Below are 22,127 nucleotides of genomic sequence, written 5' to 3' on the forward strand. Positions count from 1 at the left end.
TGAACCTGTGGAGACTGGAAGTTATTTGCTGCTGGTTTGTTCAGACCTGTTACTGCACACCTTGCATAGTTTGCATAGTTTCCTTCACTGCATGCAAAGAGACGAGGCGGGTGGAAACCTGCGACCCTGATCACATCACCAGTCCATCACAGTCAAACACTCACGGCTGTAATCTATTTCAAATCAAAGTGTTTGCACGGTGAGAAGAAGCTGGCGTCGCTGGGGGAGCGTGCGCCCGGCTGCACTTAAACACAATCTTCATTGGTGCTGTGAAACATCCACGTCTCACTTCATCTGCAAAGAAACCTGATGCATCGCTTTGGAAATATTTGAAATCCCTCATTTGTCACTATGCACGACGAGTCGACCGGCTGACCAACCTCAGGTTATGCAGCGAGTGCTGAGAAGCAGCTAAATGGCTGCAGTGACTTTATTCCCTGAGTGGGTGTGTGTGCATGAAAGCCAAAGGGGGGCTGTGTAAGAAACAAGGGGAGTCTCTGTTGTGCTCACAAAGAGGAAACCAAGATCTGGATTTTATGGCCGAAAGAAGAAAACATCTTTTCAAAGTTTCCCAGGCCCACTGTGGAGACGCCCACAGCTCCAACATGAAGGTCATCACAGTAATGCAGCCGAGTGCTGACAAAGGCCTGGATCAAAGTGCTGCCGTGAAAGAATTGGCTTTGTTTTTGCAGCTGCCTGAGCTGAAAGAAGCTAGATTTGACCACTGCCTTGATTTGACCACTGCAGGTAGAATGAAATGCCAGCATGTTGTTCACACTTCTTACCCGAGCTGTTCTCCAGCGCATCCGTGAGTGTGGCTGTGAACAGAGGAAGCACTCGAGCAGAAAGTGCTCGTGTGAATGAGTTCAGAGTAGAGCAGCTCGATGTGGGAACAACTCGTGGCGTTCATTTAGAGAACGAATATGTTCATGGTTACTGTACATTTCAGAAATGTGCCACTTTAAATGAGAAACACGATTCTGCTTTAATAACAGGGGAGCCTGTTCACTATAAACACCATCCAGCCATAACTCTGCCTGCACCCAGAACACGGAGACAAATATGTCAGCGTTGTAGCGCAGTTCTGTAACAGCCACCACAAATATCTCCTCAGCCGAGCCGCCCTTCGTGCCCCTCCCACAGCCACATGCTCCGTCAGCTGGCCGTCTGCCTGGCAGAGAGGGAGGGGGGCGTCTGGCCTAGTGCCAGGCTCTCTCAATATTTTATGAGAGGGAGGGGAGGGAGGAGGAACACGAGACTTACAGTAACAATAAGAGCTGTACAACATGGAACAGCAGCAGAGTGACGGGCAGGAGCAAAGCCTCACACAAATAAGAAACACGGGACTTACAGTAACAATAAGAGCTGAACAACATGTAACAGCAGCAGAGTGACGGGCAGGAGCAAAGCCTCACACAAATAAGAAACACGGGACTTACAGTAACAATAAGAGCTGTACAACATGGAACAGCAGCAGAGTGACGGGCAGGAGCAAAGCCTCACACAAATAAGAACTACGAGACTTACAGTAACAATAAGAGCTGAACAACATGGAACAGCAGCAGCGATGGAAACAACCTCGTGTTTGTTGGAGCAGGGATGGTTAGAAAGAGACGACGCTGCTTTGTGCACGGACCATATTTATGAGTACGAGTAGTGAGTTTAATGATATTTCAATTATATGACAAATATCCAGTGTTGGGGAGTAACAGAGTACACGTACGAGTAACTGTATTCTGTTACAGTTACCGTTTAAACAGGTGGTATTTAGAATACAGTTACTTTGTTGAAATAAATGGATTACACTGCATGTTGGGGAGTAACAGAATACATGTACGAGTAACTGTATTCTGTTACAGTTACCGTTTAAACAGGTGGTATTTAGAATACAGTTACTTTGTTGAAATAAATGGATTACACTGCATGTTGGGGAGTAACGGAGTACACGTATGAGTAACTGTATTCTGTTACAGTTACCGTTTAAACAGGTGGTATTTAGAATACAGTTACTTTGTTGAAATAAATGGATTACACTGCATGTTGGGGAGTAACGGAGTACACGTACGAGTAACTGTATTCTGTTACAGTTCCCGTTTAAACAGGTGGTATTTAGAATACAGTTACTTTGTTGAAATAAATGGATTACACGGCGGTACTTTCCTGTTTCATATTGTGGCGGGTCAGGACTGTTTGGGTTTGTTTGACATGTTCTGTTGTTCCAGGCGGCAGCGTTGTGGTTGCCATGGTTACAGGGTGACACGCTGCGTGTTTCCTGGGTGAGAGAGGCCTTTTTGTTGTTGTGCTAAGCTAACAGGCAGAATGTAGCATCATGGGCAGTGTAGTCCGTGCTGCAGGGAGGATGGACTGCTGTACCCGTGATGTGTCTGTGAGCGAGGGAGGGAGAGAAAGGAAAAGCACGAGCTGTCACCGAGCAGAAACGGGAGCTGGAAGCATGTAAATATAATAATAACCACTGCAAGAAGAGAGCCTGACGAGCCCAGCTGTAAGTAAGCTGTTAAGACTCGACCGTACACCGTGTTCCTGTTTTCCTCTGAAACAATAAGTTCTGTTGTCTGTGAAGGTTCTCACTAGGGCTGCCACGATTTGTCGACTAGTCACGATTACGTCGACTAGCAAAATCGTCGACGACTGATTTAATAGTCGACGTGTCGTTTGAAGCTTTGTAAGATCGCAAAAGACGCAGGAATAATAGCAGGATTTAAGAGTGTAATAACGGACTGAAACAGAAGATGGCAGCACTGCATGTACAAGGATGCCAGCTGCCGTTAAACCCCGAAGAAGAAGAAGCAGCTGTGTCCCAGAATTCATAGCGCGGCCCAGCTTAGTTTCCAACAATGGCGGTAGCTAGTTAGTTTTAACTTTACTCTTATTATTCTTTCTGGGTCACAAAATAAACGTTTAACATATTTTCAGGGAGAATGTAGCTGTGTAAACCTCAAATATCAGCTCAGTTTATCAGGACACCACATATTTTCAAAAGTGCTCCGACGTTTTCGGAGACGTCTGTTACCCACTAGCTCGATAGCTAGCCGGGGGCAAGGCTAACTAGAGCCGTGAGAACACCGGACTCCCCGCAAATCGTTTTCAAACCCACCGCCGTCTTTCGCGACTCAGGTTAAATATATATGAGTCACTTAGATAACTTAAAATGTTATTGTTTGGCTTTTTTTTTTTGTATTTTATTTGTTCCTGAGTAAATCGGTTTGGCTGAGATTAAAGTTTTTACACAGCTGAATAAACGTCAAGCAGACAGCTGATTATCAGAAGTGTGAGATGCTGGAGAATTTACTCCAGTGTCCTGTTATATTTTAGATAGCAAGGAGTTTATTAAACTTTACCGAAACAATCTGCAAATTTCATTAAAATTTAATAAACTATCATCTTGTCTTTATTTTTAGTTAGCACCTTAAAAGCTTAAAGCTGTAAGCTAATGATAGTTATATAAGACCAGATGCTGCTGGTGCAATAAGCTGTAGTTTTATGTCCAGTGGATGATGATCTGATTAGTCGACTAATCGCATAAATAATCGGTGACTAGTCGACTATCAAAATAATCGTTTGTGGCAACCCCAAGAGAGCCTGACGAGCCCAGCTGTAAGCTGTTAAGACTCGACCGTACACCGTGTTCCTGTTTTCCTCCGAAAACAATAAGTTCCGTTGTCTGTGAAGGTTCTCAGTCATCCAGGTCATCGTAGTCTGAGGAGCTTGCAAAGAAAAGCGTCTGGACTTCTTTAAGTTGCTTGAAGACGTTTCACCTCTCATCCGAGAAGCTTCTTCAGTTCTAAGAACAGAAGGTTTGACTCTGTTCTGCTCCTTTGACAATAAGTTCTGTTGGAGCAGCCTTTCAACGCCTCTCTGTCTCTGCTAGCAAAGTTGACCCAGACAACAAAGTAAAGCTCGTTTTCGGCTACGAGCCCGACACGAACCCGACGTGTTAGCCAGAGGTCCCTTTACTACGGTTCGGAGCCGCGGACCTTCAGTAACAGTAATAAATCACAGCAACAGTACATTCATGTAATTGTAAACAACATGATAATATATTAAGTAATCCAAAGTATTCAGAATACATTACTCTCATTGAGTAACGTTACAGAATACATTTTGTAATCTGTAGTCTGTAGTGGAATACATTTGAAAACACTGCAAATATCCAGCACACTGACAGCTGTGACCTTATACACATGCCCAGTGAAAGGTTGATTGAACACTGTACATGGTATATAGCTGATCTGGGGTCAGATTCTGCCAACCAGGCAGCGCTGCCTCATGACACGGGGCTGGATCAGCCATCTATTGATCCATCCCAGAGAAGATGAAGGACACGTGATGATGACACCACTGTGCAGTAGGGCTGCCACAAACGATTATTTTGATAGTCGACTAATCAGATCATCATCCATTGGACGTACAGCTTATTGCACCAGCAGCATCTGCTCTTATATAACTATCATTAGCTTACAGCTTTAAGTGTTTGTGCTAACTAAAAATAAAGACAAGATGATAGTTTATTAATTTTTAATGAAATTTGCAGATTGTTTCGGTGAAGTTTAATAAACTCCTTGCTTTCTAAAATATAACAGGACACCGGAGTATATTCTCCAGCGTCTCACACTTCTGATAATCAGCTGTCTGCTTGACAGTTTTAGCTGTGCAAAAAACTATAACTTTAATCTCAGCCAAACCGATTTACTCAGGAACAAATAAAATACTAAAGAAAGCCAAACAATAACATTTGAAGTTATCTAAGTGACTTATATATATGTTTAACCTGAGTAGCGAAAGACGGCGGTGGGTTTGAAAACGATTTGCTGGGAGTCCGGTGTTCTCACGGCTCTAGTTAGCCTAGCCCCCGCCTAGCTAACGAGCTAGTGGGTAACAAACGTCTCCGAAAACGTCGGAGCGCTTTTGAAAATATGTGGTGTCTTGATAAACTGAGCAGATATTTGAGGTTTACACAGCTACATTCTCCCTGAAAATATGTTAAACGTTTATTTTGTGACCCAGAAAGAATAATAAGAGTAAAGTTAAAACTAACTAGCTGTCGCCATTGTTGACAGCTGCGCTATGAATTCTGGGACACAGCTTCTTCTTCTTCGGGGTTTAACGGCAGCTGGCATCCTTTGTACATGCAGTGCTGCCATCTTCTGTTTCAGTCCGTTATTACACTCTTAAATCCTGCTACTCATTCCTGCGTCCTTTGTGATCTTACAAAGCTTCAAACGATGCGTCGACTATTAAATTAGTCGTCGACGATTTTAATAGTCGACATAATCGTGACTAGTCGACTAATCGTGGCAGCCCTACTGTGCAGTTCACATTGGAGGGCTTTATTCCATCCACTGAGTCATCAGAGCTGTGGGCCTTCTGTGAGCTCTGCAGTGTGGCTGACAAAGCTGACATTAAGTGTCCAACTTTCAGGATTTTTGCTAAGCTGTCACTCACTGTAGCTATCATCTCACACACTTGGCTACTTTTCTCTGTAAAGGTGTTTGATGACAGAGTCTTAACCCCTGAATATGAAGATAATGTGTTTGATATATCTGTTAATACCTGACACGACTTCTTTCCTTTCAAGTCTGTTTCACATCCAATTGTAGAGACAAGTGTGTCAGAGGATCATGTGGAAGGATGTTCTGTCTTTCTTCAACATACATATCTGTGTCACGTATTTACATAAAGAGGAAATCGTATCGATGGCGAGGCTGGCGAGGAGGGCCCGCCCTCACCGATCCACCGTTTATATGCAGCCTGTGTCTTTCATGTGTCTCCACCTGGATCCCTGCTGAGCCACTTCCTCCCCAGCCCTCAGAAACACTGTTGCTATAGTAATTGTATCTAAGTGAATAACCATAGCAACCACAGAGATGTTTTGGATGGCACAATGGTAGCTGCTGGTTTTAAGTGCTGGAGATCAAAGGGGCCTAACGTTGTTAGGGAAGAGGAGGGGTTTAATCAGTGTCGGGGAAAACGGAGACCAGCGGGGTCGGCAGGAGCAAGCAGGAGGCAAAGGGAGGAGCGAGGAGAACGACGGTTTTCCCTCATGGCACCAACACCCGTCCCATTTCCCTGCGGTCCAATAATTAGCTGTTTGGGGTATACTGCGACAGGAAGACGGCTCCTGCTGTCGAGCTTGCAGTGATGGTTAGTAGCTGTTCCACCCATGCTGTGTGAAACTTAATACACGGCCTCATTAAAGATGAGCCTTTGGCTATAATCTGGCATGTTTACATTCATGTAATTTTTCTTTTTACATTTATGTTCATTAACATGCACGGTCCTAAATAAATAAATAAAATAAAATCGCTTCCTAAGGAGATTTGGTTTCAAGGTCAAATTTATTTCTATAGCACATTTCAAACAGCCGATGCTGCACAAAGTGCTTAACAATATAAAAATGGTATTAAAAAGCAACAATGTAACACAATAATAACAGTAAAAACAATAATAGGACAGTAAAAGAGTTAAAACAATAACTAAACTAATTCAAATAAGACCAGAATGCTTGGGTCATAGTGTGTTAAAAGCCAGGGCATAGAAATGTGTCTTTAGTAAAGATTTAAACTGCTCAAGTGTTTGTGCAGATCTAATATTTAAGGGGAGACTATTCCAGAGTCTGGGACCTGCCACAGAGACGGATCTATCACCACGGGATGTGAGGTCAGTCCGTGGGATGGACAGCATTAGTTTTGGGCTGGACCTCGTGGTTTGTCCTGGAGCATAGGCAGAGAGGAGCTCAGACAGGTGAGGAGGGGCTCGGGCATTAATGACTTAAAAACAAAAAGTAGAAGTTTAAATTGGGTCCTGTAGGAGACAGGAAGCCAGTGTAGAGAAGCTAAAACTGGGGTTATATGCTCTCTCCGTTTGGTACCAGTTAGCAGGCGAGCAGCAGCATTTTGAACCATCTGAAGACGATGGATGGAGGCCTGATCTAGACCATAACACAATGAATTGCAGTAGTCTCATCTGCAAGTAAGGGAAAGGTGAATAACACGCTCAAAGACGTTAGGAGGTCTGGCTTTACCTTGGCCAGCTGTCTTAACTGAAAGAAGCAGGACTGAACACTGCACTCACCTGCTTCTTCACTTTAAAAGAACCATCAATGTAGACACCGAGCTTTTTACACGTGTTTCAAGTAGCGGTGCTTTATCAGGCCAGTACAGGTCAGCCTAATCACTGGTTTCAAACTCCCAGTAATGAAACTGGGGAACACTGGTTGTGCTCAACCTACAAAATATTTCACGTTCCTGCGATATGTGCTGAGCACGCACGACAGACATGAAGCAGACAGGATCACAGCTGATCTTCTCTCGCTCACGAGTGAGCTAGTTAATGTTGGGAGTCACAGAGGGAGCGCTACGATCAACCTTTAAATCAAAACGGTTCACCTCCGACACAAGGCGTCCAGTCGACGCAGAACCCAACGCAAGGCATCGTCTGAGGGTTCTTCCATCCATCACTGAAACAATTCTGTGTAGGTGCAGAGACACCCCAAGAATCCAGGTGTTATGTGGCAGCTTCGTGCACAAATGTTATTAATAAGTAGCTGTTATTAGAGCGACGCTGAGGGTGCTGAGTGGTTGGGATGTCCCCCAGACCATCACTGAAACACCAGAGCAGCCGTGCTGACGAGGTTCCAGCAGCACGATGCTCTGCAGCCTCTTCCACATGTGCTCAGCATGCAGCGGCTCTCATCTGTGAAAAGCACAGTTCTGCTCTTTGATGGGAAATGTTAATCACAGCCGCACGCCTGCATCACTGACGGTCTGCATGACTTATATGTAAAACGAATAATTTGCACCTAAAAGGATGAAAAATAAGCAACATTTTCTAAGAAATGGAAAACTTTAAACTTCAGTAAGGATGCCAGCAAAAGCAGCTTCTTTCCACTGCTGGAAAACTGCAGTGTTTGATGTGAAACAGCAGTAATCACATCAGCGATGGCTTCACGGGGACACTGACAGACGATTTCTGTCCCTGCTCCTCTAACCTGTAGCTCCTTAAATCCAAACCCAGACAAAGCTCGACGTGTCCTGTGAGGTTGGACCGCTCACATCCCCAGGTTTGGCTTTTAAATCACATCTTACACTCTGTGCTACAGTCACAGCGTAGGGAGGCAGGAAACTGCCCCGTCGCCAAGGAAACCTAGGTGTCTGTCTGTTGTCAGGGCAACAGGGCAGAGGGGATGGGGAGCAAAAACACGGATAACGACAGGAAGGCTGGGCAGAGACAACAAAGGCAGGCGGGGCCGTCAGCTGACATCTTTGGATCCACGATTGTGCCGAGCAGGAAACTGAAGCAGTGCATAAACAGATCTGATGCTCACGATCTGTTTACATGTTTTTCTCTTCACGTGGAGTAAAAATGGCGTCATTCACGAGACCTGGTTGTTCCAAATATGTCAGATTCATGTGCTTATCCATCGTATTCCTACTGATTCTCCACACAGACAGTCAGCCTGTCGTCATCTACTTTTCAGTGGCTTGTATGCAACGCTTGGGAACATGCTGGGGAGGGTTACCCATCACCTGCCAGCATTTCAATCAGAGAACTTCCTGAATCTTAGTTTATGACAGCTGGAGCCATTTACATATGTAACACTGCTGTATTAGTCCTATTATATAAAAGCAAACAGTGATGTGTTCTGCTTCCTGCTCATTTCTTTTCTTCTTGTCTCAAACTGACTGAAAACAAACACGAGTCACTGAGAAACATCCGTGTTTCCTCCTTTACTATGAAGAATAATCTGACATTATGCTTTTCTTGCTCATGAGTCACAAATCAAAGGTAAGTTGTTGAAGGGCGCCCCCTTGTGACGGCTTGCCAACAACACATACACTACACGCCACGATCCCTCACACAGGCCACGACTTTTAGGAAAGAGCCCCATTAAACGCTGTTCTTCTGCTCAGTGAACTAGCAGTAAATCAGGAATCCCAGGCTGCTGCGAGGCGGCAGCGGCGTGTGCACTAACAGGGCCTCACCCCCTCTTCAACTTATTTCCAGCAGCAGCTCACATGACCGGCTAATGTGTCCAAGTTTTCTATGAGCGACACTCACAGAGAGAAGAGGGGAGCCTATCAGAAATAGCACGGCTGACTCGTAAAAGCTGCAGTGAAATCAGATAATGGAGGGGGAGGGGCTACTTCAGGCTTCACCTTTGAAGACAGTGACCTTGCAGGTGACGTATGGTGAAGGTGGAGACTGTGAGGGGGTACTAGCAGAAGAAAACGCTCAAAAACACAATAATAAGGTGAGCAGGTTAGTGTGTGACTTCAAACCTCTGAAACATGGTTTGAAGTATGAGGGAAAGAGTCATGGTGGTGTTCAGTGCATCCTCTGAACAGAAGAAAAGAAGACAAGGAAATGTGAACGAGGACGTTCAGGATAATGAAAGTAGACGGGAGAACTGGGCAGTGGCTGCAGGTTTACAGTGACCTGTGTGAGAGAGCACATGCTGAGGAAGCAGAAGAAGACTTGGCTGAGGTTGGAAGGATGTGCAGTAAGAGTAAGGAGGACATGAGGGCAGCTATGAAGGAGAATGATGGTCCTGATAAACATCTGGAGGTATGAAGGGGACTTTTTAACTAGATTGTTTAACACAGTGTTGGGACAGATGCTTGTGTCCTGGTACTGAAGAATCAGGGTGCAGAGCTGCAGCAGCCACAGGGGGATGGAGCTGATGAGCCACACCGTGAGAAAGAGCTACTGAAGTGAGGTTCTACATGTAGATGAGGAAGTGCAGAGAAGGTTAGAAGGAGTTGTATCATATCTGTGTGGATGTGGAAAAAGCACACGACGGGACACCAAGAGACGTACTGTGGTACTGCACATACTGAGCACATACTGAGGCTGTGCAGGAGACAGCAAGGCACAGGTGAGCTGTAGGAGGGACAGATGGATTTAGAGCGGGGGCGCCATGACATCAGGACTCGACTCTGAGGCCCTTCATGTGTGCGATGGTGCAGACAACACTGGGAACTATAGTGAGAACAGGGAGCAGGTGGAGAGCTGGAGTCAGTAAGACTGAATACATGTGTGTGAAGGAGAAGGAGAAAGGTGCCTGAGTGAAGCTGATCCAGAACAACACAGTGCACAGGGCAGGTGCAGAGGAGGTGGGGTGGGTGGAGGTGAGGGTCAGGGGGGTCTGTGAAAGAGGAAACACAAAAACCTGACAGGGAAAATTTAGGAGACGGTAGCTCGTGATGGCGAGCTGTTGTGTGTCGGAGACGGTGGCACTGACAAACCCAGGAGGCGGAGCTGGAGCGGTTAAAGATGGTCGACTCTTCATTGGGAATGACCAGAATGGAAACGTTTAGGTAGAACACAGGGGCGAGGCTGGACACGTGCAGACGACTGATCGTGGATACACAGGGTGTCGAACAGTAACTAACACAGAAATACTGCTGTAAAGGTCCCAGTTAGACATGCTGAAGCACAGGTCAACAAACAATCTCAGCTTCCCTGTGTGATTTCACTTCATGGCTAAATCATCGTTTCAGGTTTCTTTGGGTATTTGTGGGTTTGACGTTTTCACCCTAATTCATAAAAAGCCAATAAACAATCAGGAGAGAGGAGCTCGTCTTTCTAATTACAACTAATACGATTAAAAGACTTATTTATAAACTCCGTTAGCGTCACAGTACAAAGTTAAACAGAGAATCAGGAATCCTCTCTTAATATAAGTGATCACATAGATCTGTCAGCAGCAATTTGTCACGTAAAAACAGCACATCAAAAGGACTCTGCAGTCACAGCGCCCCCTGCTGTTATCACACTAGAAAGGTATTTATTATTATATTAATTATGCAGCATGCAAACATATATAATGTCTCTCTGAGGGCATCTTCCTGAAATATTAATGCATGTGCTAAACAGCTGTACTCAAAGGAAGCACACACACACACACACACACACACACACACACACTCTGTTAAGCATGTGTGCATGTTGGCTGTTCATGATTTATTTATGGATTAGATTAATTCAGATCTTATTGCGCACAGAACTCTGGGGTGTTACCAGTTCATTACCAGTCATGTAACAGTAGCCCAGTTCAGCACAAACCCAAACAGTGATGACATACTGGTCTGAGCTCAGCTGTGTCAGGACAGGTTGGAGTGATCTTGCTTCACTCACATTCAACAGAAGCTTTGTGGAGATGAAATCAGTGTAACACTGCGCCTGCTCAGAGACCACAGACGGTAACAAATGAATCACTTTGTGAGGAAAGCCAGCTGGACTGTCTGAGCTGTCATTGATCGGTTATTAGTTGTTTCCTGGCAGCTTTCTCCGAACAATAACATCAAAAAGCCACCAAACCGAACATGATGTGATTAATCTGCTGCACACAGGACGCTGCTGAACACCTAAATGTAACCACGGTAGCTTCTGACCCCACTTCCGCCAGTCCCTTTATTGTGGCGGGAATGAACCCTGCATAAGTTCCGGGTCATTCAGCTGCATGTCCCTGCTCCTCTGGCTGCTGCTGTCCCTGTGGTTGGCGTACTTGTCAGCTATCGACACATTTTACAGTTGACAGCGTGCAATAACCCGGCCGATTCATTCATCTTTACACTACCTCACAATCGACTCAACGGTGAGTTATTTGTTTGTTTCGTCACAATTAATGAAAATGCGGAGCCGCGATCGCACATCCTAAAACGCCGGTAAGCTAATGCTAGGCTAGCGACAGTAAGTGCAATTACTAGTTTTATTTATTGAATATTGTTGTTTTTGTTTATTCCATTATGGCCGAATGTTGACTTAACGTATCTAGAGTTGGACGAGTGATTTGAATTTTGTAGATTTGTCCGTTTTGGATGTTTTTTGTTACTTTTCTGATGAAATGCCAAAACGGCCTATGAGATTTTGCATTGAGTTAAATTCCATTTAAATTATTGAATCTGTTGCGCAACACCTGTGATTGAATGAGTTTTGTAAATATATTCGATTAACTTTGGATGATATTTATTAGCTTTATGGCTGATATACTTTGATGGGACCCATGAGAATGTTTTTCTATAATAGTATGTTGAATGAAATTCATTATAAGAGATGATGGTTTGTTGATTGTTGTATGAAACATGGCATTAATTGTCTTTGTTATTTATGTATTTATTTTGTCACAGCAGTAGGATGCGGTTTCATTTTCTTCGCTGAAGGATAATTTGTTTTTGACCTTGTTTAGGTCAGGTTTTTTTTTTCTCCCGCGATCAGCCCTGATCAGCGCAGGATGGCGAGCCACCCGACCACCGCTACGTTGCGGTAGGAATCGTGAACCTATGGACTGAATCAAACTGTTGACACATGACCTATCACAGGTCCATGGAACTGAACTAAATCACATACTGGACCACACCTCATCCCACCTCCTTTTGGAACCTAAGAAGCTGTTTTGTATTGTCAACATTATTTTTGTTTGTGATATATTTGCATATTTTTCTTTACTTTTTTGTACATCCGTCTTTACATTTCTCATAACAAACATAATATATATATTTTGAGCTCTACTTTGGTTTCCTGTGTTTGATTCACACACTCAGGCTCCATAGTGGAAACTACTTCTGATAGCTCATTGTCTATGAAGCTGCAGTCAGGCGCCCTGGTCCTGTAACCGCGTTACATAAACCACGGCCTTAGAGGATCTCTGCCCTCTGTTATAATAACCACACATCTACTAACAAATAGCTAATTATGTATCATTTATCTATAATTATTTCTTCATGAAATCACAAAACAACGAAGCTAAGATGCTCAGTAAAGACGGCGCTGGCCTTTCTATCACTGTCCACTGTCAAAGACGGATGTCCCATAACCAGAGTGGCTGCTGCTTCTGCCTCGTGTCTCCACACAGAAAGGTCAACAACTATTTGAGGCATATTTACCTCACTGTCACCAGCCCCACAGCAAACACATACAGAACGACCGTCAGCAGGAGTCAGGTTTCAGTCAGGCTTTGGACTGTACAGCTCCATGTCCACTTACCTGGAAGAGAAAAGACAAATTAAGTAGTTGCTTAAAAAAACAAAATTATTTCTTATAATAGTAACTGGTGAACTAAGTACCTGCTACCATCACAGATCATCAAAAACAAATGCACAGACAGTGGCTGCGATGTACATTTTTAATTGTTTGTAACACTTGGATTCACTTTAGTTCTGTTTGTTACGACAAAAACCAATCCCAGCACAGGCAGCAGCACCCATAGGCGTGTTGTTTGTGTCACTGGCAGCTATAAATAACAGCAACATGTGAATGGAAGTCCGCCGAGCTATTCTTAGGCTCTGCACTAAAGGAAAAGCCATAAACTGCAGTGTTCTTGATATGTTCCCCCAAACATACAAAAAATCTAATCCCATTTTTAAAAAATGATAAAAAGAAAAGAAGATATACAAACATCAAACGCCATAAAATGCTCTGAACAGACGAGCTTCCACATGACATTTTACCTTAATGCAGTCACACGCTCGCTCCCTAAACGGAGACTCACTTGATTCAATTTTAAGAACTCCCTGCAGTGTGACCGATCCTGGAAGCTTCACTACATCTGTCTAAGACAGAGAAATCACTCAAGGACATGGGCCCTGGCCCCCTTTATAAAGGCCCCTGGCCTCAGACTATTCTGTAAGTAGGGGACTGCACTGAGATACCAAACCAGCTTATGAAATGTGACAGTGTGATTGTGTTTAGTGCAACTACAAGATAGCTCTTATTACTAATCGGTTCTAAGTAAACTTTATGCTTTATAAGTGTTTGCAGTGCTATGAGATGTAAAAAAATAAACCGAAATACACTTAAATACAAGTACTGTATTAACTATTATGTAAAATAAACTACAGAGTGCACTCTGCAAAGTGTGTTTGCAGGGCAAGAGATGCAAGAATGCATGACAGAGGAATAGAATAGCTTTTATTGTCACTGTTACAAGAACAATGAAAGGCTGTTTGACATCTCTCCATGTGTGTGAAGTATTTACACAATCACAGACAAATTTACATTTACACAAGAAAGCTATGTACAAGTTATACATGCACCACTTCTGCACTCACTTCCGGTTGAGTGAACGCTGGCGCGACTGGCTGCCGCTACTCACCGGCCGCCACTCACCACTATCGCTAAACGTTAACGCTACTGGACTCTGGACTTCTGTCCTACTCCTGTTTCTAAGGCCCACCGGTGTCCCTACCCAGCTGTTCCTGTCCATGATGTGGCCTTTCAGGATCTATGTACTCTCAGTGTGGGTCTGGATCCTTATGTCATCGATCTACCGACTCGGCACTGGACTTCATCAATATACAGCTGATGAGCTCCTCCGGCTCCGCTTCTCTTTAGCTGCTCCGCCGCTGGCTGCTCTTCATTTCCACACGGACATTGCCTTCCTCCCTCGTCGAAAGTACGTACATCGAGGCTCCCGTCGGTATTTCCATCAGGATAATTCCAAACCAATTCAGTCCTTCTGGTCCACCTCTGGTCGCTCTCAACGGAACCCCTGCAGGTCTATTGACCACAATGTTCTGACTGGTCTGCCTAGGTCGGCTAACACTCTCATCCAGTCCGACAGTATTTCTGTCAACTTCGGCCTGCTTAATATCCATTCGCTTATGAACAAAGGACATCTCATCCAGGATCTCCTAACAGACCGTAAGTTTGACTTTTTCTGCTTGACTGAGACATGGCAACAGCCCAATGACTTTTCGCAACTCAACGACTCCACCCCCCCGGGGTTTGTTTACACCTGCCAACCTCGCGAGTCCGGCCGTGGTGGTGGCCTCGCGATAATCTATCGCGAGAACTGGAAAGTCTCGCCGCTGTCCGCCCCTACGTACAGCTCCTTTGAATCTGTTGTTTGTCAACTTTCAGGACCTACCCCAACTGTAATAGCTGTCATCTACCGCCCCCCAAAATTTAATTCTGTTTTTATCAGTGACTTTGCCGATCTGCTGACCAATCTAGCTACTGTCTCCCCTAATATAATATTGCTGGGTGACTTTAACGTTCATGTGGATAACTGCGACCATCCTCTTACCAAGGACCTTCTATCCTGCCTTGATAGTTTCAGCCTTAAACAATACATAAACTTCCCTACCCACATTAAGGGCCACACTTTGGACCTAGTCTGCTGTTCTGGACTTACCCCCTCCATCTGTACAGCTGACGAACTGCTAATTTCGGATCATCTACTTCTCTCCTTTAATGTTCACATGACCCTCTCTGTAATTAACAATCCCCGTATTATCTCTTTCCGGAATATCAAGAATATAAATCTTGATATCCTTTCCTCTGCTTTTTCTAGCTGCTTGTCTTCTAACAACTTAGCTATTCAAGAGGACCTGGTACTTTTTTATAATCATAGCCTTAGTAGTATTTTAAATTCCCTGGCTCCACAAAAAACCAGAACTGTACTTTTTTCTCGCTCTGCACCCTGGTACACCCCTGAACTCCGGCTACTGAAAGCTAAAGGCCGACAGCTTGAACGTCTCTATAAGAAAACTGGCCTTACTATTCATAAGGATATGTTTAATAACCACGTTCTGTTTTACCAGGAATGTATTAGTCAAACTAAATCTGCTTATTACTCTGCTATTGTCTGCTCAAGTGAGAACTCTACCAAGACCCTTTTCTCACTATTCAACTCTTTTAACAGGCCACCTGATTCTCTGCCTGCTCATCTCTATTCATCTAACTTCTGTGATGCTCTAATGCTATTCTTTATTGATAAAATTCATAAAATACACTTAGACCTGGACCCTAATGCTCAATGTAGCTTCTCTGTCCTAACTTCTCCCCCTTCTCACTTCCTCTCTTTTTTTCAACTTCCATCCTTAGTTGATATTGCTGATCTCATCCATAAATCAAAGCCTTCTACCTGCCAGCTCGATCCTATCCCCACTGTCCTCGTCAAAGCCTGCTTACTCCCTCTCCTTCCCCTCATATCTGCTATTATTCACTCTTCACTCACCACTGGAACTGTTCCTGCTTCCTTCAAAGTTGCTGCTATTACCCCAATTCTGAAAAAAACTGGTCTAGATCCCAACAACTTTAATAATTTTCGTCCTATCTCCAATCTACCATTTCTCTCAAAAATCCTTGAAAAAATAGTTGCTTCACAAGTCCATCTTCACCTAACTGATAATAACCTTTACGAACAGTTCCAGTCTGGCTTTCGTCCTCTACATAGCACTGAAACTGCTCTTATAAAAATAACAAACGACCTTCTTATAGCAGCTGATTCTGGTCTCCTCTCCATCCTTATCCTTCTTGATCTGAGTGCAGCTTTTGACACCATCTCTCATCCCATTCTCCTTAGCAGATTAGCTTCTATTGGTCTCTCTCACACTCCACTAGCCTGGTTTAAATCATACCTATCTGACCGCACTCAGTTCATTCAATTAAAATCCTTCACTTCTCAGCTTTCTCCTTTATCCACTGGGGTGCCCCAGGGATCTGTCCTCGGGCCCCTTCTTTTCATCATCTACCTTCTTCCACTCGGACATATTTTTCGTAAATATAATATTCAGTTCCACTGCTACGCCGATGACACCCAGCTCTATCTCTCTACAAAACCTGACTCTACTCTTCCTCCACCCTCCCTCATCCTCTGTCTAGCTGAACTTAATTCTTGGTTCTCCTCCAACTTTCTTAAACTCAACAGCAATAAATCGGAACTTCTTCTGGTTGGCACTAAACGACTGCTATCCAGAATTAACAATTTCTCTCTCACCATCAATAACTCGCTGGTCCCTATCTCTCCCTCTGTGAAAAGCTTGGGTGTCATTCTCGATAGCACATTATCCTTTAACTCACATATCAATAATATTACACGTGCAGCATATTTCCAACTCCGTAACATTAATCGCCTCCGCCCCTTCCTCACACCTCACGCCACTGCCATTCTCATCCATAATCTTGTTATCTCTAGAATTGACTACTGCAACTCATTATTATTTGGCCTCACACAAAAATCTATCAACAAGCTTCAACGTGTCCAGAACTCTGCTGCCCGTATTATTACTAGGACTTCTTCTACCCACCACATCTCCCCAATCCTGAAGCAACTTCACTGGCTCCCGGTCAAATTTCGCATCCATTTTAAAATAATTCTGTATACATTCAAGGCTATTCATTCTCTCTCTCCACCGTACCTCTCTGACTTATTACAGATGAAGCTCCCATCCCGCTGCCTCAGATCTTCATCTTCTCTTTCTCTCTCTGTTCCCTCTGCTCGTCTGATCACAATGGGAGGGAGGGCCTTTAGCTGCTCTGCCCCTCGACTTTGGAATTCCCTACCCCCGGACCTCAGAAATATTAGTTCATTCTCTCTTTTTAAGTCCACCCTCAAAACTCATCTGTTTAAAATTGCCTATTCTTAAATTTCTGTATGTTTTAACTTTTATCTTCTATTTTTACCATTGTGTATATTTCCAGTTTTTATCTGTTGTACAGTGTCCTTGGGTGCTTTGAAAGGCGCTATTTAAATAAAATGTATTATTATTATTATTATTATTATTATTATTATTATTACCTGCAAACATACGGATACACTAGGGCTGCTCAATCGGATTTTAATCTCGATTACGATCTGAGCTTTCAACGATCATTAAAAATGACTGAGCCGATTATTAGCCCCTCCCTCGTGCTTCACTCTCGCGCTGCTCCGTGTGGCAAATCAAGCGCACCTCTTTCGAACACGTGTCACAACAATTAAGAGCAGCGGTCTCCAACCTTTTTTGCGCCACGGACCGGTTTATGCCCGACAATATTTTCACGGACCGGCCTTTAAGATGTTGGATAAATACAACAAAATAAAACTAGTACCGGTACCGAAAAAAAGAAGAGTTATTCATAACACACGTGAAAAGACCCAGGAAAACCGAGTAAACGATAAAAACGATAACAAAATAACACTGAAAACCGATAAAAACCCTGAAAACCATATATTTCACACCTGAGCCTCAACTCTCGCGGCCCGGTACCAAACGACTCACGGACCGGTACCGGTCCGAGGCCCGGGGGTTGGGGACCGCTGATTAAGAGGACCCGAGGGAAGCTCGGAAAGCTAAGCAGAAGTTATTTGGAGAGGACAGTGACTGCCGTTGGTTGAACAGAGAGGTAAAAAAAACTTCAGTGGTGTGGAAACTTTGCTACGGTGTCGTAGCTGCACCACAGAGCAACACTGCAAAGTTCACTAAACATAGATGTTTACATTTTTCATTTATTTCTTATACTGCAAACATTTGCACTGTTATCAGTATTTGCACTATTTTATATTATTTTTTGACAATATTTAAAGTCATTATTCAACACATTGTTATTGTTAAATAAATATCGTCAAATAATCGAGATCTCAATGTCAGTGAAAATAATCGTGATTATCATTTGTGCCATAATCGAGCAGCCCTAGGATACACCCATACAAACATACACGCACACACATACATGTATGTATAAATACATGTATGCATGCGTACATAGAGACATGTCTCCACATACACATACATGCCATGGCTCGCTGACTGGGAGTGTCGACCTGAGCTCCACAGGAATGAATCCAAAAATGTTACATTTGAATGTTTCAGATCATCAACAAAATGTTAATATTAGACAAAGACAACACAAGTAAACACAACATGCAGGTTGTAAATGTAGCTATTTATTCTTATTAGATTTATAATTCAGCCCATCGGAGGGTTTTCAAGTCTGAACCACCTTTTTAAGCCACAGCATCTCAGCCAGTTTGAATAGACCAAAGTCCCTCAGAGGTGAACTGGCTGATCATTGAACACATGTTGGTGACATTGATGGTCAGGGATGCAGAGCAGATGCAAAGCCACAGCAAACCACAAAGAGAAGCCCAACAAAGAACCTGCTGTCTGTATTTTTAGATTTTAAGGTTTTTTGATGAAGACAAAAACAAGGACAGCTTCCTCCAGGGAGAAGCTAGAAGCTGCCTCCTGCAGCTATAAATAGCAAGGCTTCAGGAAATCTCACTCTATGTCAGGAGTATGGAAACTGATGGGATGGCGTGCACCCTACTTAATATTTTGGAGGACTAATTGCAGCATCTCAGTCATCAATGAGGAAGTAAAGCAGGAAGCCGATCGATGCACTGTGATCGATGATCTAGGTATAAAGTAAACTGCCTTTAATGGTAAATATTATTAATGTATATACAGACCATAAATATTTAAACAGGCACATAGTTTTGTTCTTTAAGGTTAACAAAACCATGATAACGGTGTCTACGTTACAGGACATTTCAATGTGAATAACTGGTAAGTGCTCTATTCTTAGGAAACCGTGGCCTTTCTGTCGGTTTGGATCTGCTGATGAGCCTTTGGTCTATATAAATAGACTGACTATGGCATAATCATGACTTTTGTCATCACAGAAGTGATGGGAACATTCAAAGACTAAAAAATAAAGCTGTGGAAGAGCAAATAGTGTGCACAATTCATCTGATCGCAGAGAAGCAGTGAAAAACCCACAGAAAGTAAAAGATAGACGTCCTAAAAACTGGTGCAATTCAGTATAATATCATTGCATGTTTTGTTGCAATGGAGCAAACAACAACAGTACACTACTTTGCTGGGACTAAAGTATCTCACATATAACATGGATGCTGTAAAATGTGATTGTGACATCCTTGACGTATGCACAGGAGTACAGAAGTAAAACAGCAGGAGTGTTAGCTCTACAGAGGAAAAGACACGCCTGTTACGTCGCTTACTACCTGCTTCTTGTCACCACATCGCCCGGTAGGATGGTTTCGACTCTCTCTGTAAGTGTACATCTCACTCTAGACTCTGGCTAACCCATTCTCTCCTCCCTCCACAGCATTCCTACCAGCCCACCTATGGCTGTGCCACATTATACTGTTCATGGTAATACCAGTATAATGTTGGGCAACGATAAAAAAATGAAATATCGCGATACAATATGCCTTTGTTTTCATGCACGCATGGCCGAAAAAGCATGGTGGCGACAGGGAAGGGGGAAAGTGGATCGTTGAGTGAAACGGATGAACCAGAACTGGTTTGTAAAAATGCTGCAACGTAACTGGTTTGGTGTTTGTCCGTCAGATACACAACAAAGCACTATTTTTTTGTAGAACATGCTAGCGGGCCGTCGTTATTGCCGTATTTGTTGGACTAAGGTGCTCGGAAATCTGGGAGTAATCTGGGTCCTAAACTCCGTCCGCTTCAGGTCCCAAAGTCAAACGCACACTGCAGCACATTGAGAGTTAAAAACTAAATTCTTTCAACTTTAATAAAATGATCAGTGTTGCTGCTTTACCAGATGTAACAATTAAGTTTAACATCCAGGCATCCATGAAAACAGAATTTATTATATTTAATGGAGTTAGAAGTTAGCAGGAACTAGTGCAAGTTAGCTCGCTAGTTTTGCTAGTTACCTAAACATGATATAGCATGTTCTGACAGAGATTTCTGAAAAAGTTCAAACGTACAGCTCTGCTGTCACTTTAGTCAGGAGAACAACTGAGATAATCCATCCACAATACGAGGTTAATCATTAATATACTGCAACAACACAGGAATAGAGCTGCTGTGATAGAATACAGCATTAATGAATCAATGGTACAGAAGTGGAGGAAGCAAGAAGAATGAGTTGAATAGTTTGATTTATCTGACTGCTTTGTTTCTTGTGCCTTATAATCCTGTGCAGCTTATGGTCCGAGAAATACATATTTGACTTTTTTATTTGGCACACTGCAGTTTAATGTTGCAAAGCACCTCTTTTTAACTTCAGTGGATATTATACATGGTTATGCTCAGGATATGTCAGCACATTTCTACTGGAAATGCCTTTTGGTTAAACTTTCAGCAAGGAATTTGCATTTGCACTGTTAAATCTTTACATAGCTTTAATGCACATGAAAAACAGCTGCTTGTTTAAGTGAAAATAAATGGATGGGTTTTTTGCACTAGTAAAGTTGTGGAGTTGTATTTTGTCTCGCATCAATTATATTGTCAGTTATATTGTTATTGCAAATTTTCAAATATATGTCGTGATAAATATTTTTGCCATATCGCCCTGCTCTAAGCCCACCCATTTAATCCAAGCCCATATGTATTTCTCTGTAGTTTGTAAATAAACATTTTCACTGCACCATCTGCTCCTGAATCCAGAATCCTCCTATGCCATGACAGAACATCTAAATCAGCAACATTTTGGACTCTTCTGAAGCACCTTCTATCATGCTGTAAGCACCTGAGAGATGAGTTGGTATCTACGGATGAAACGAAATCATTTGAAGAACTTTACATTAGCCTTGAGAATAGTTAGCTTCATAACTTGGCCAGCTCCAGGCCTCGAGGGCCGGTGTCCTGCAGGTTTTAGATCTCACCCTGGGTCTACACACCTGAATCAAATGATTAGTTCATTACCAGGCGTCTGGAGAACTTCAAGGCATGTTGAGCCATTTAAATCAGCTGGACACGTCTAAAACCTGCAGGATGCTCGTGGCCTGGGTTTGGACACCACTGCCATAACTGAATACTGAAAGAAACTACAAGTCACGATCAGCTTCCTCATCAAGAACAATGTGAGAAGTCAGTGCAGCTGAGCAGACTTACTCAGGAGGAGTGGTAGAGAAGGACTGAAGAATGGCCACATCAATTCTCCCTGTGCGATAACACAGGTGGATCCTGCAAAACGAGTGTGTTGTCTCTAGTACAACACATAACAATTCTGGGTTTATCTCTGGACTCCATCTCTTTTACATCACTCTGTCAGAGGAGAGATTCAATCGGGCATACTGGGCATTTGCCCGGTGGGCCGACGGTGATTCTTCGTTTTTATGGGTCGATGGGTTTTGTTTTGTTTGTTTGTTTTGTAACGGCATGAGCAATGGAAGGTGGCGGATTGGCCAGATGCTGGACGATGTGTAAAAATAACTCTGTTGTTTGGTGGTGGCTATGGCAGAGCTTCCACAGCCCTGCTCACAGCATTCCTGACTCTTTTTCGCCTGCACAAAACAGTCCCCTTTAGATTATACCTTCGGCTACTGGGTATGATGGCTCAGCCATCCTGGTGGTCTGGCTTGGCTGTTTAAGAGGGTTTCAGCGCTGGGTGGTTTCTTCAGGCGC

General features: G+C 43.4%; 1 protein-coding gene and 1 long non-coding RNA gene across 2 annotated transcripts in view; one reads left to right on the plus strand and one right to left on the minus strand.

Moving 5' to 3' along the window:
* ank2b (ankyrin 2b, neuronal) overlaps positions 1-22,127 on the minus strand; it is a 151,571-nt gene that overhangs the window by 115,812 nt on the left and 13,632 nt on the right. The gene's annotated exons all lie outside the window — the stretch shown is intronic.
* LOC146576938 (uncharacterized) lies at positions 10,925-12,530 on the plus strand. Its single transcript, XR_014889151.1, has 2 exons — positions 10,925-11,617; positions 12,150-12,530. It is a non-coding gene; the product is annotated as an uncharacterized LOC146576938 (long non-coding RNA).

The sequence above is a fragment of the Mchenga conophoros genome, linkage group LG3, assembly GCF_057382185.1.
Source record: "Mchenga conophoros isolate Kocher_MC1m ecotype Shallow Benthic linkage group LG3, M_conophoros_male_GT1.1, whole genome shotgun sequence".
Taxonomy (NCBI): domain Eukaryota; kingdom Metazoa; phylum Chordata; class Actinopteri; order Cichliformes; family Cichlidae; genus Mchenga; species Mchenga conophoros.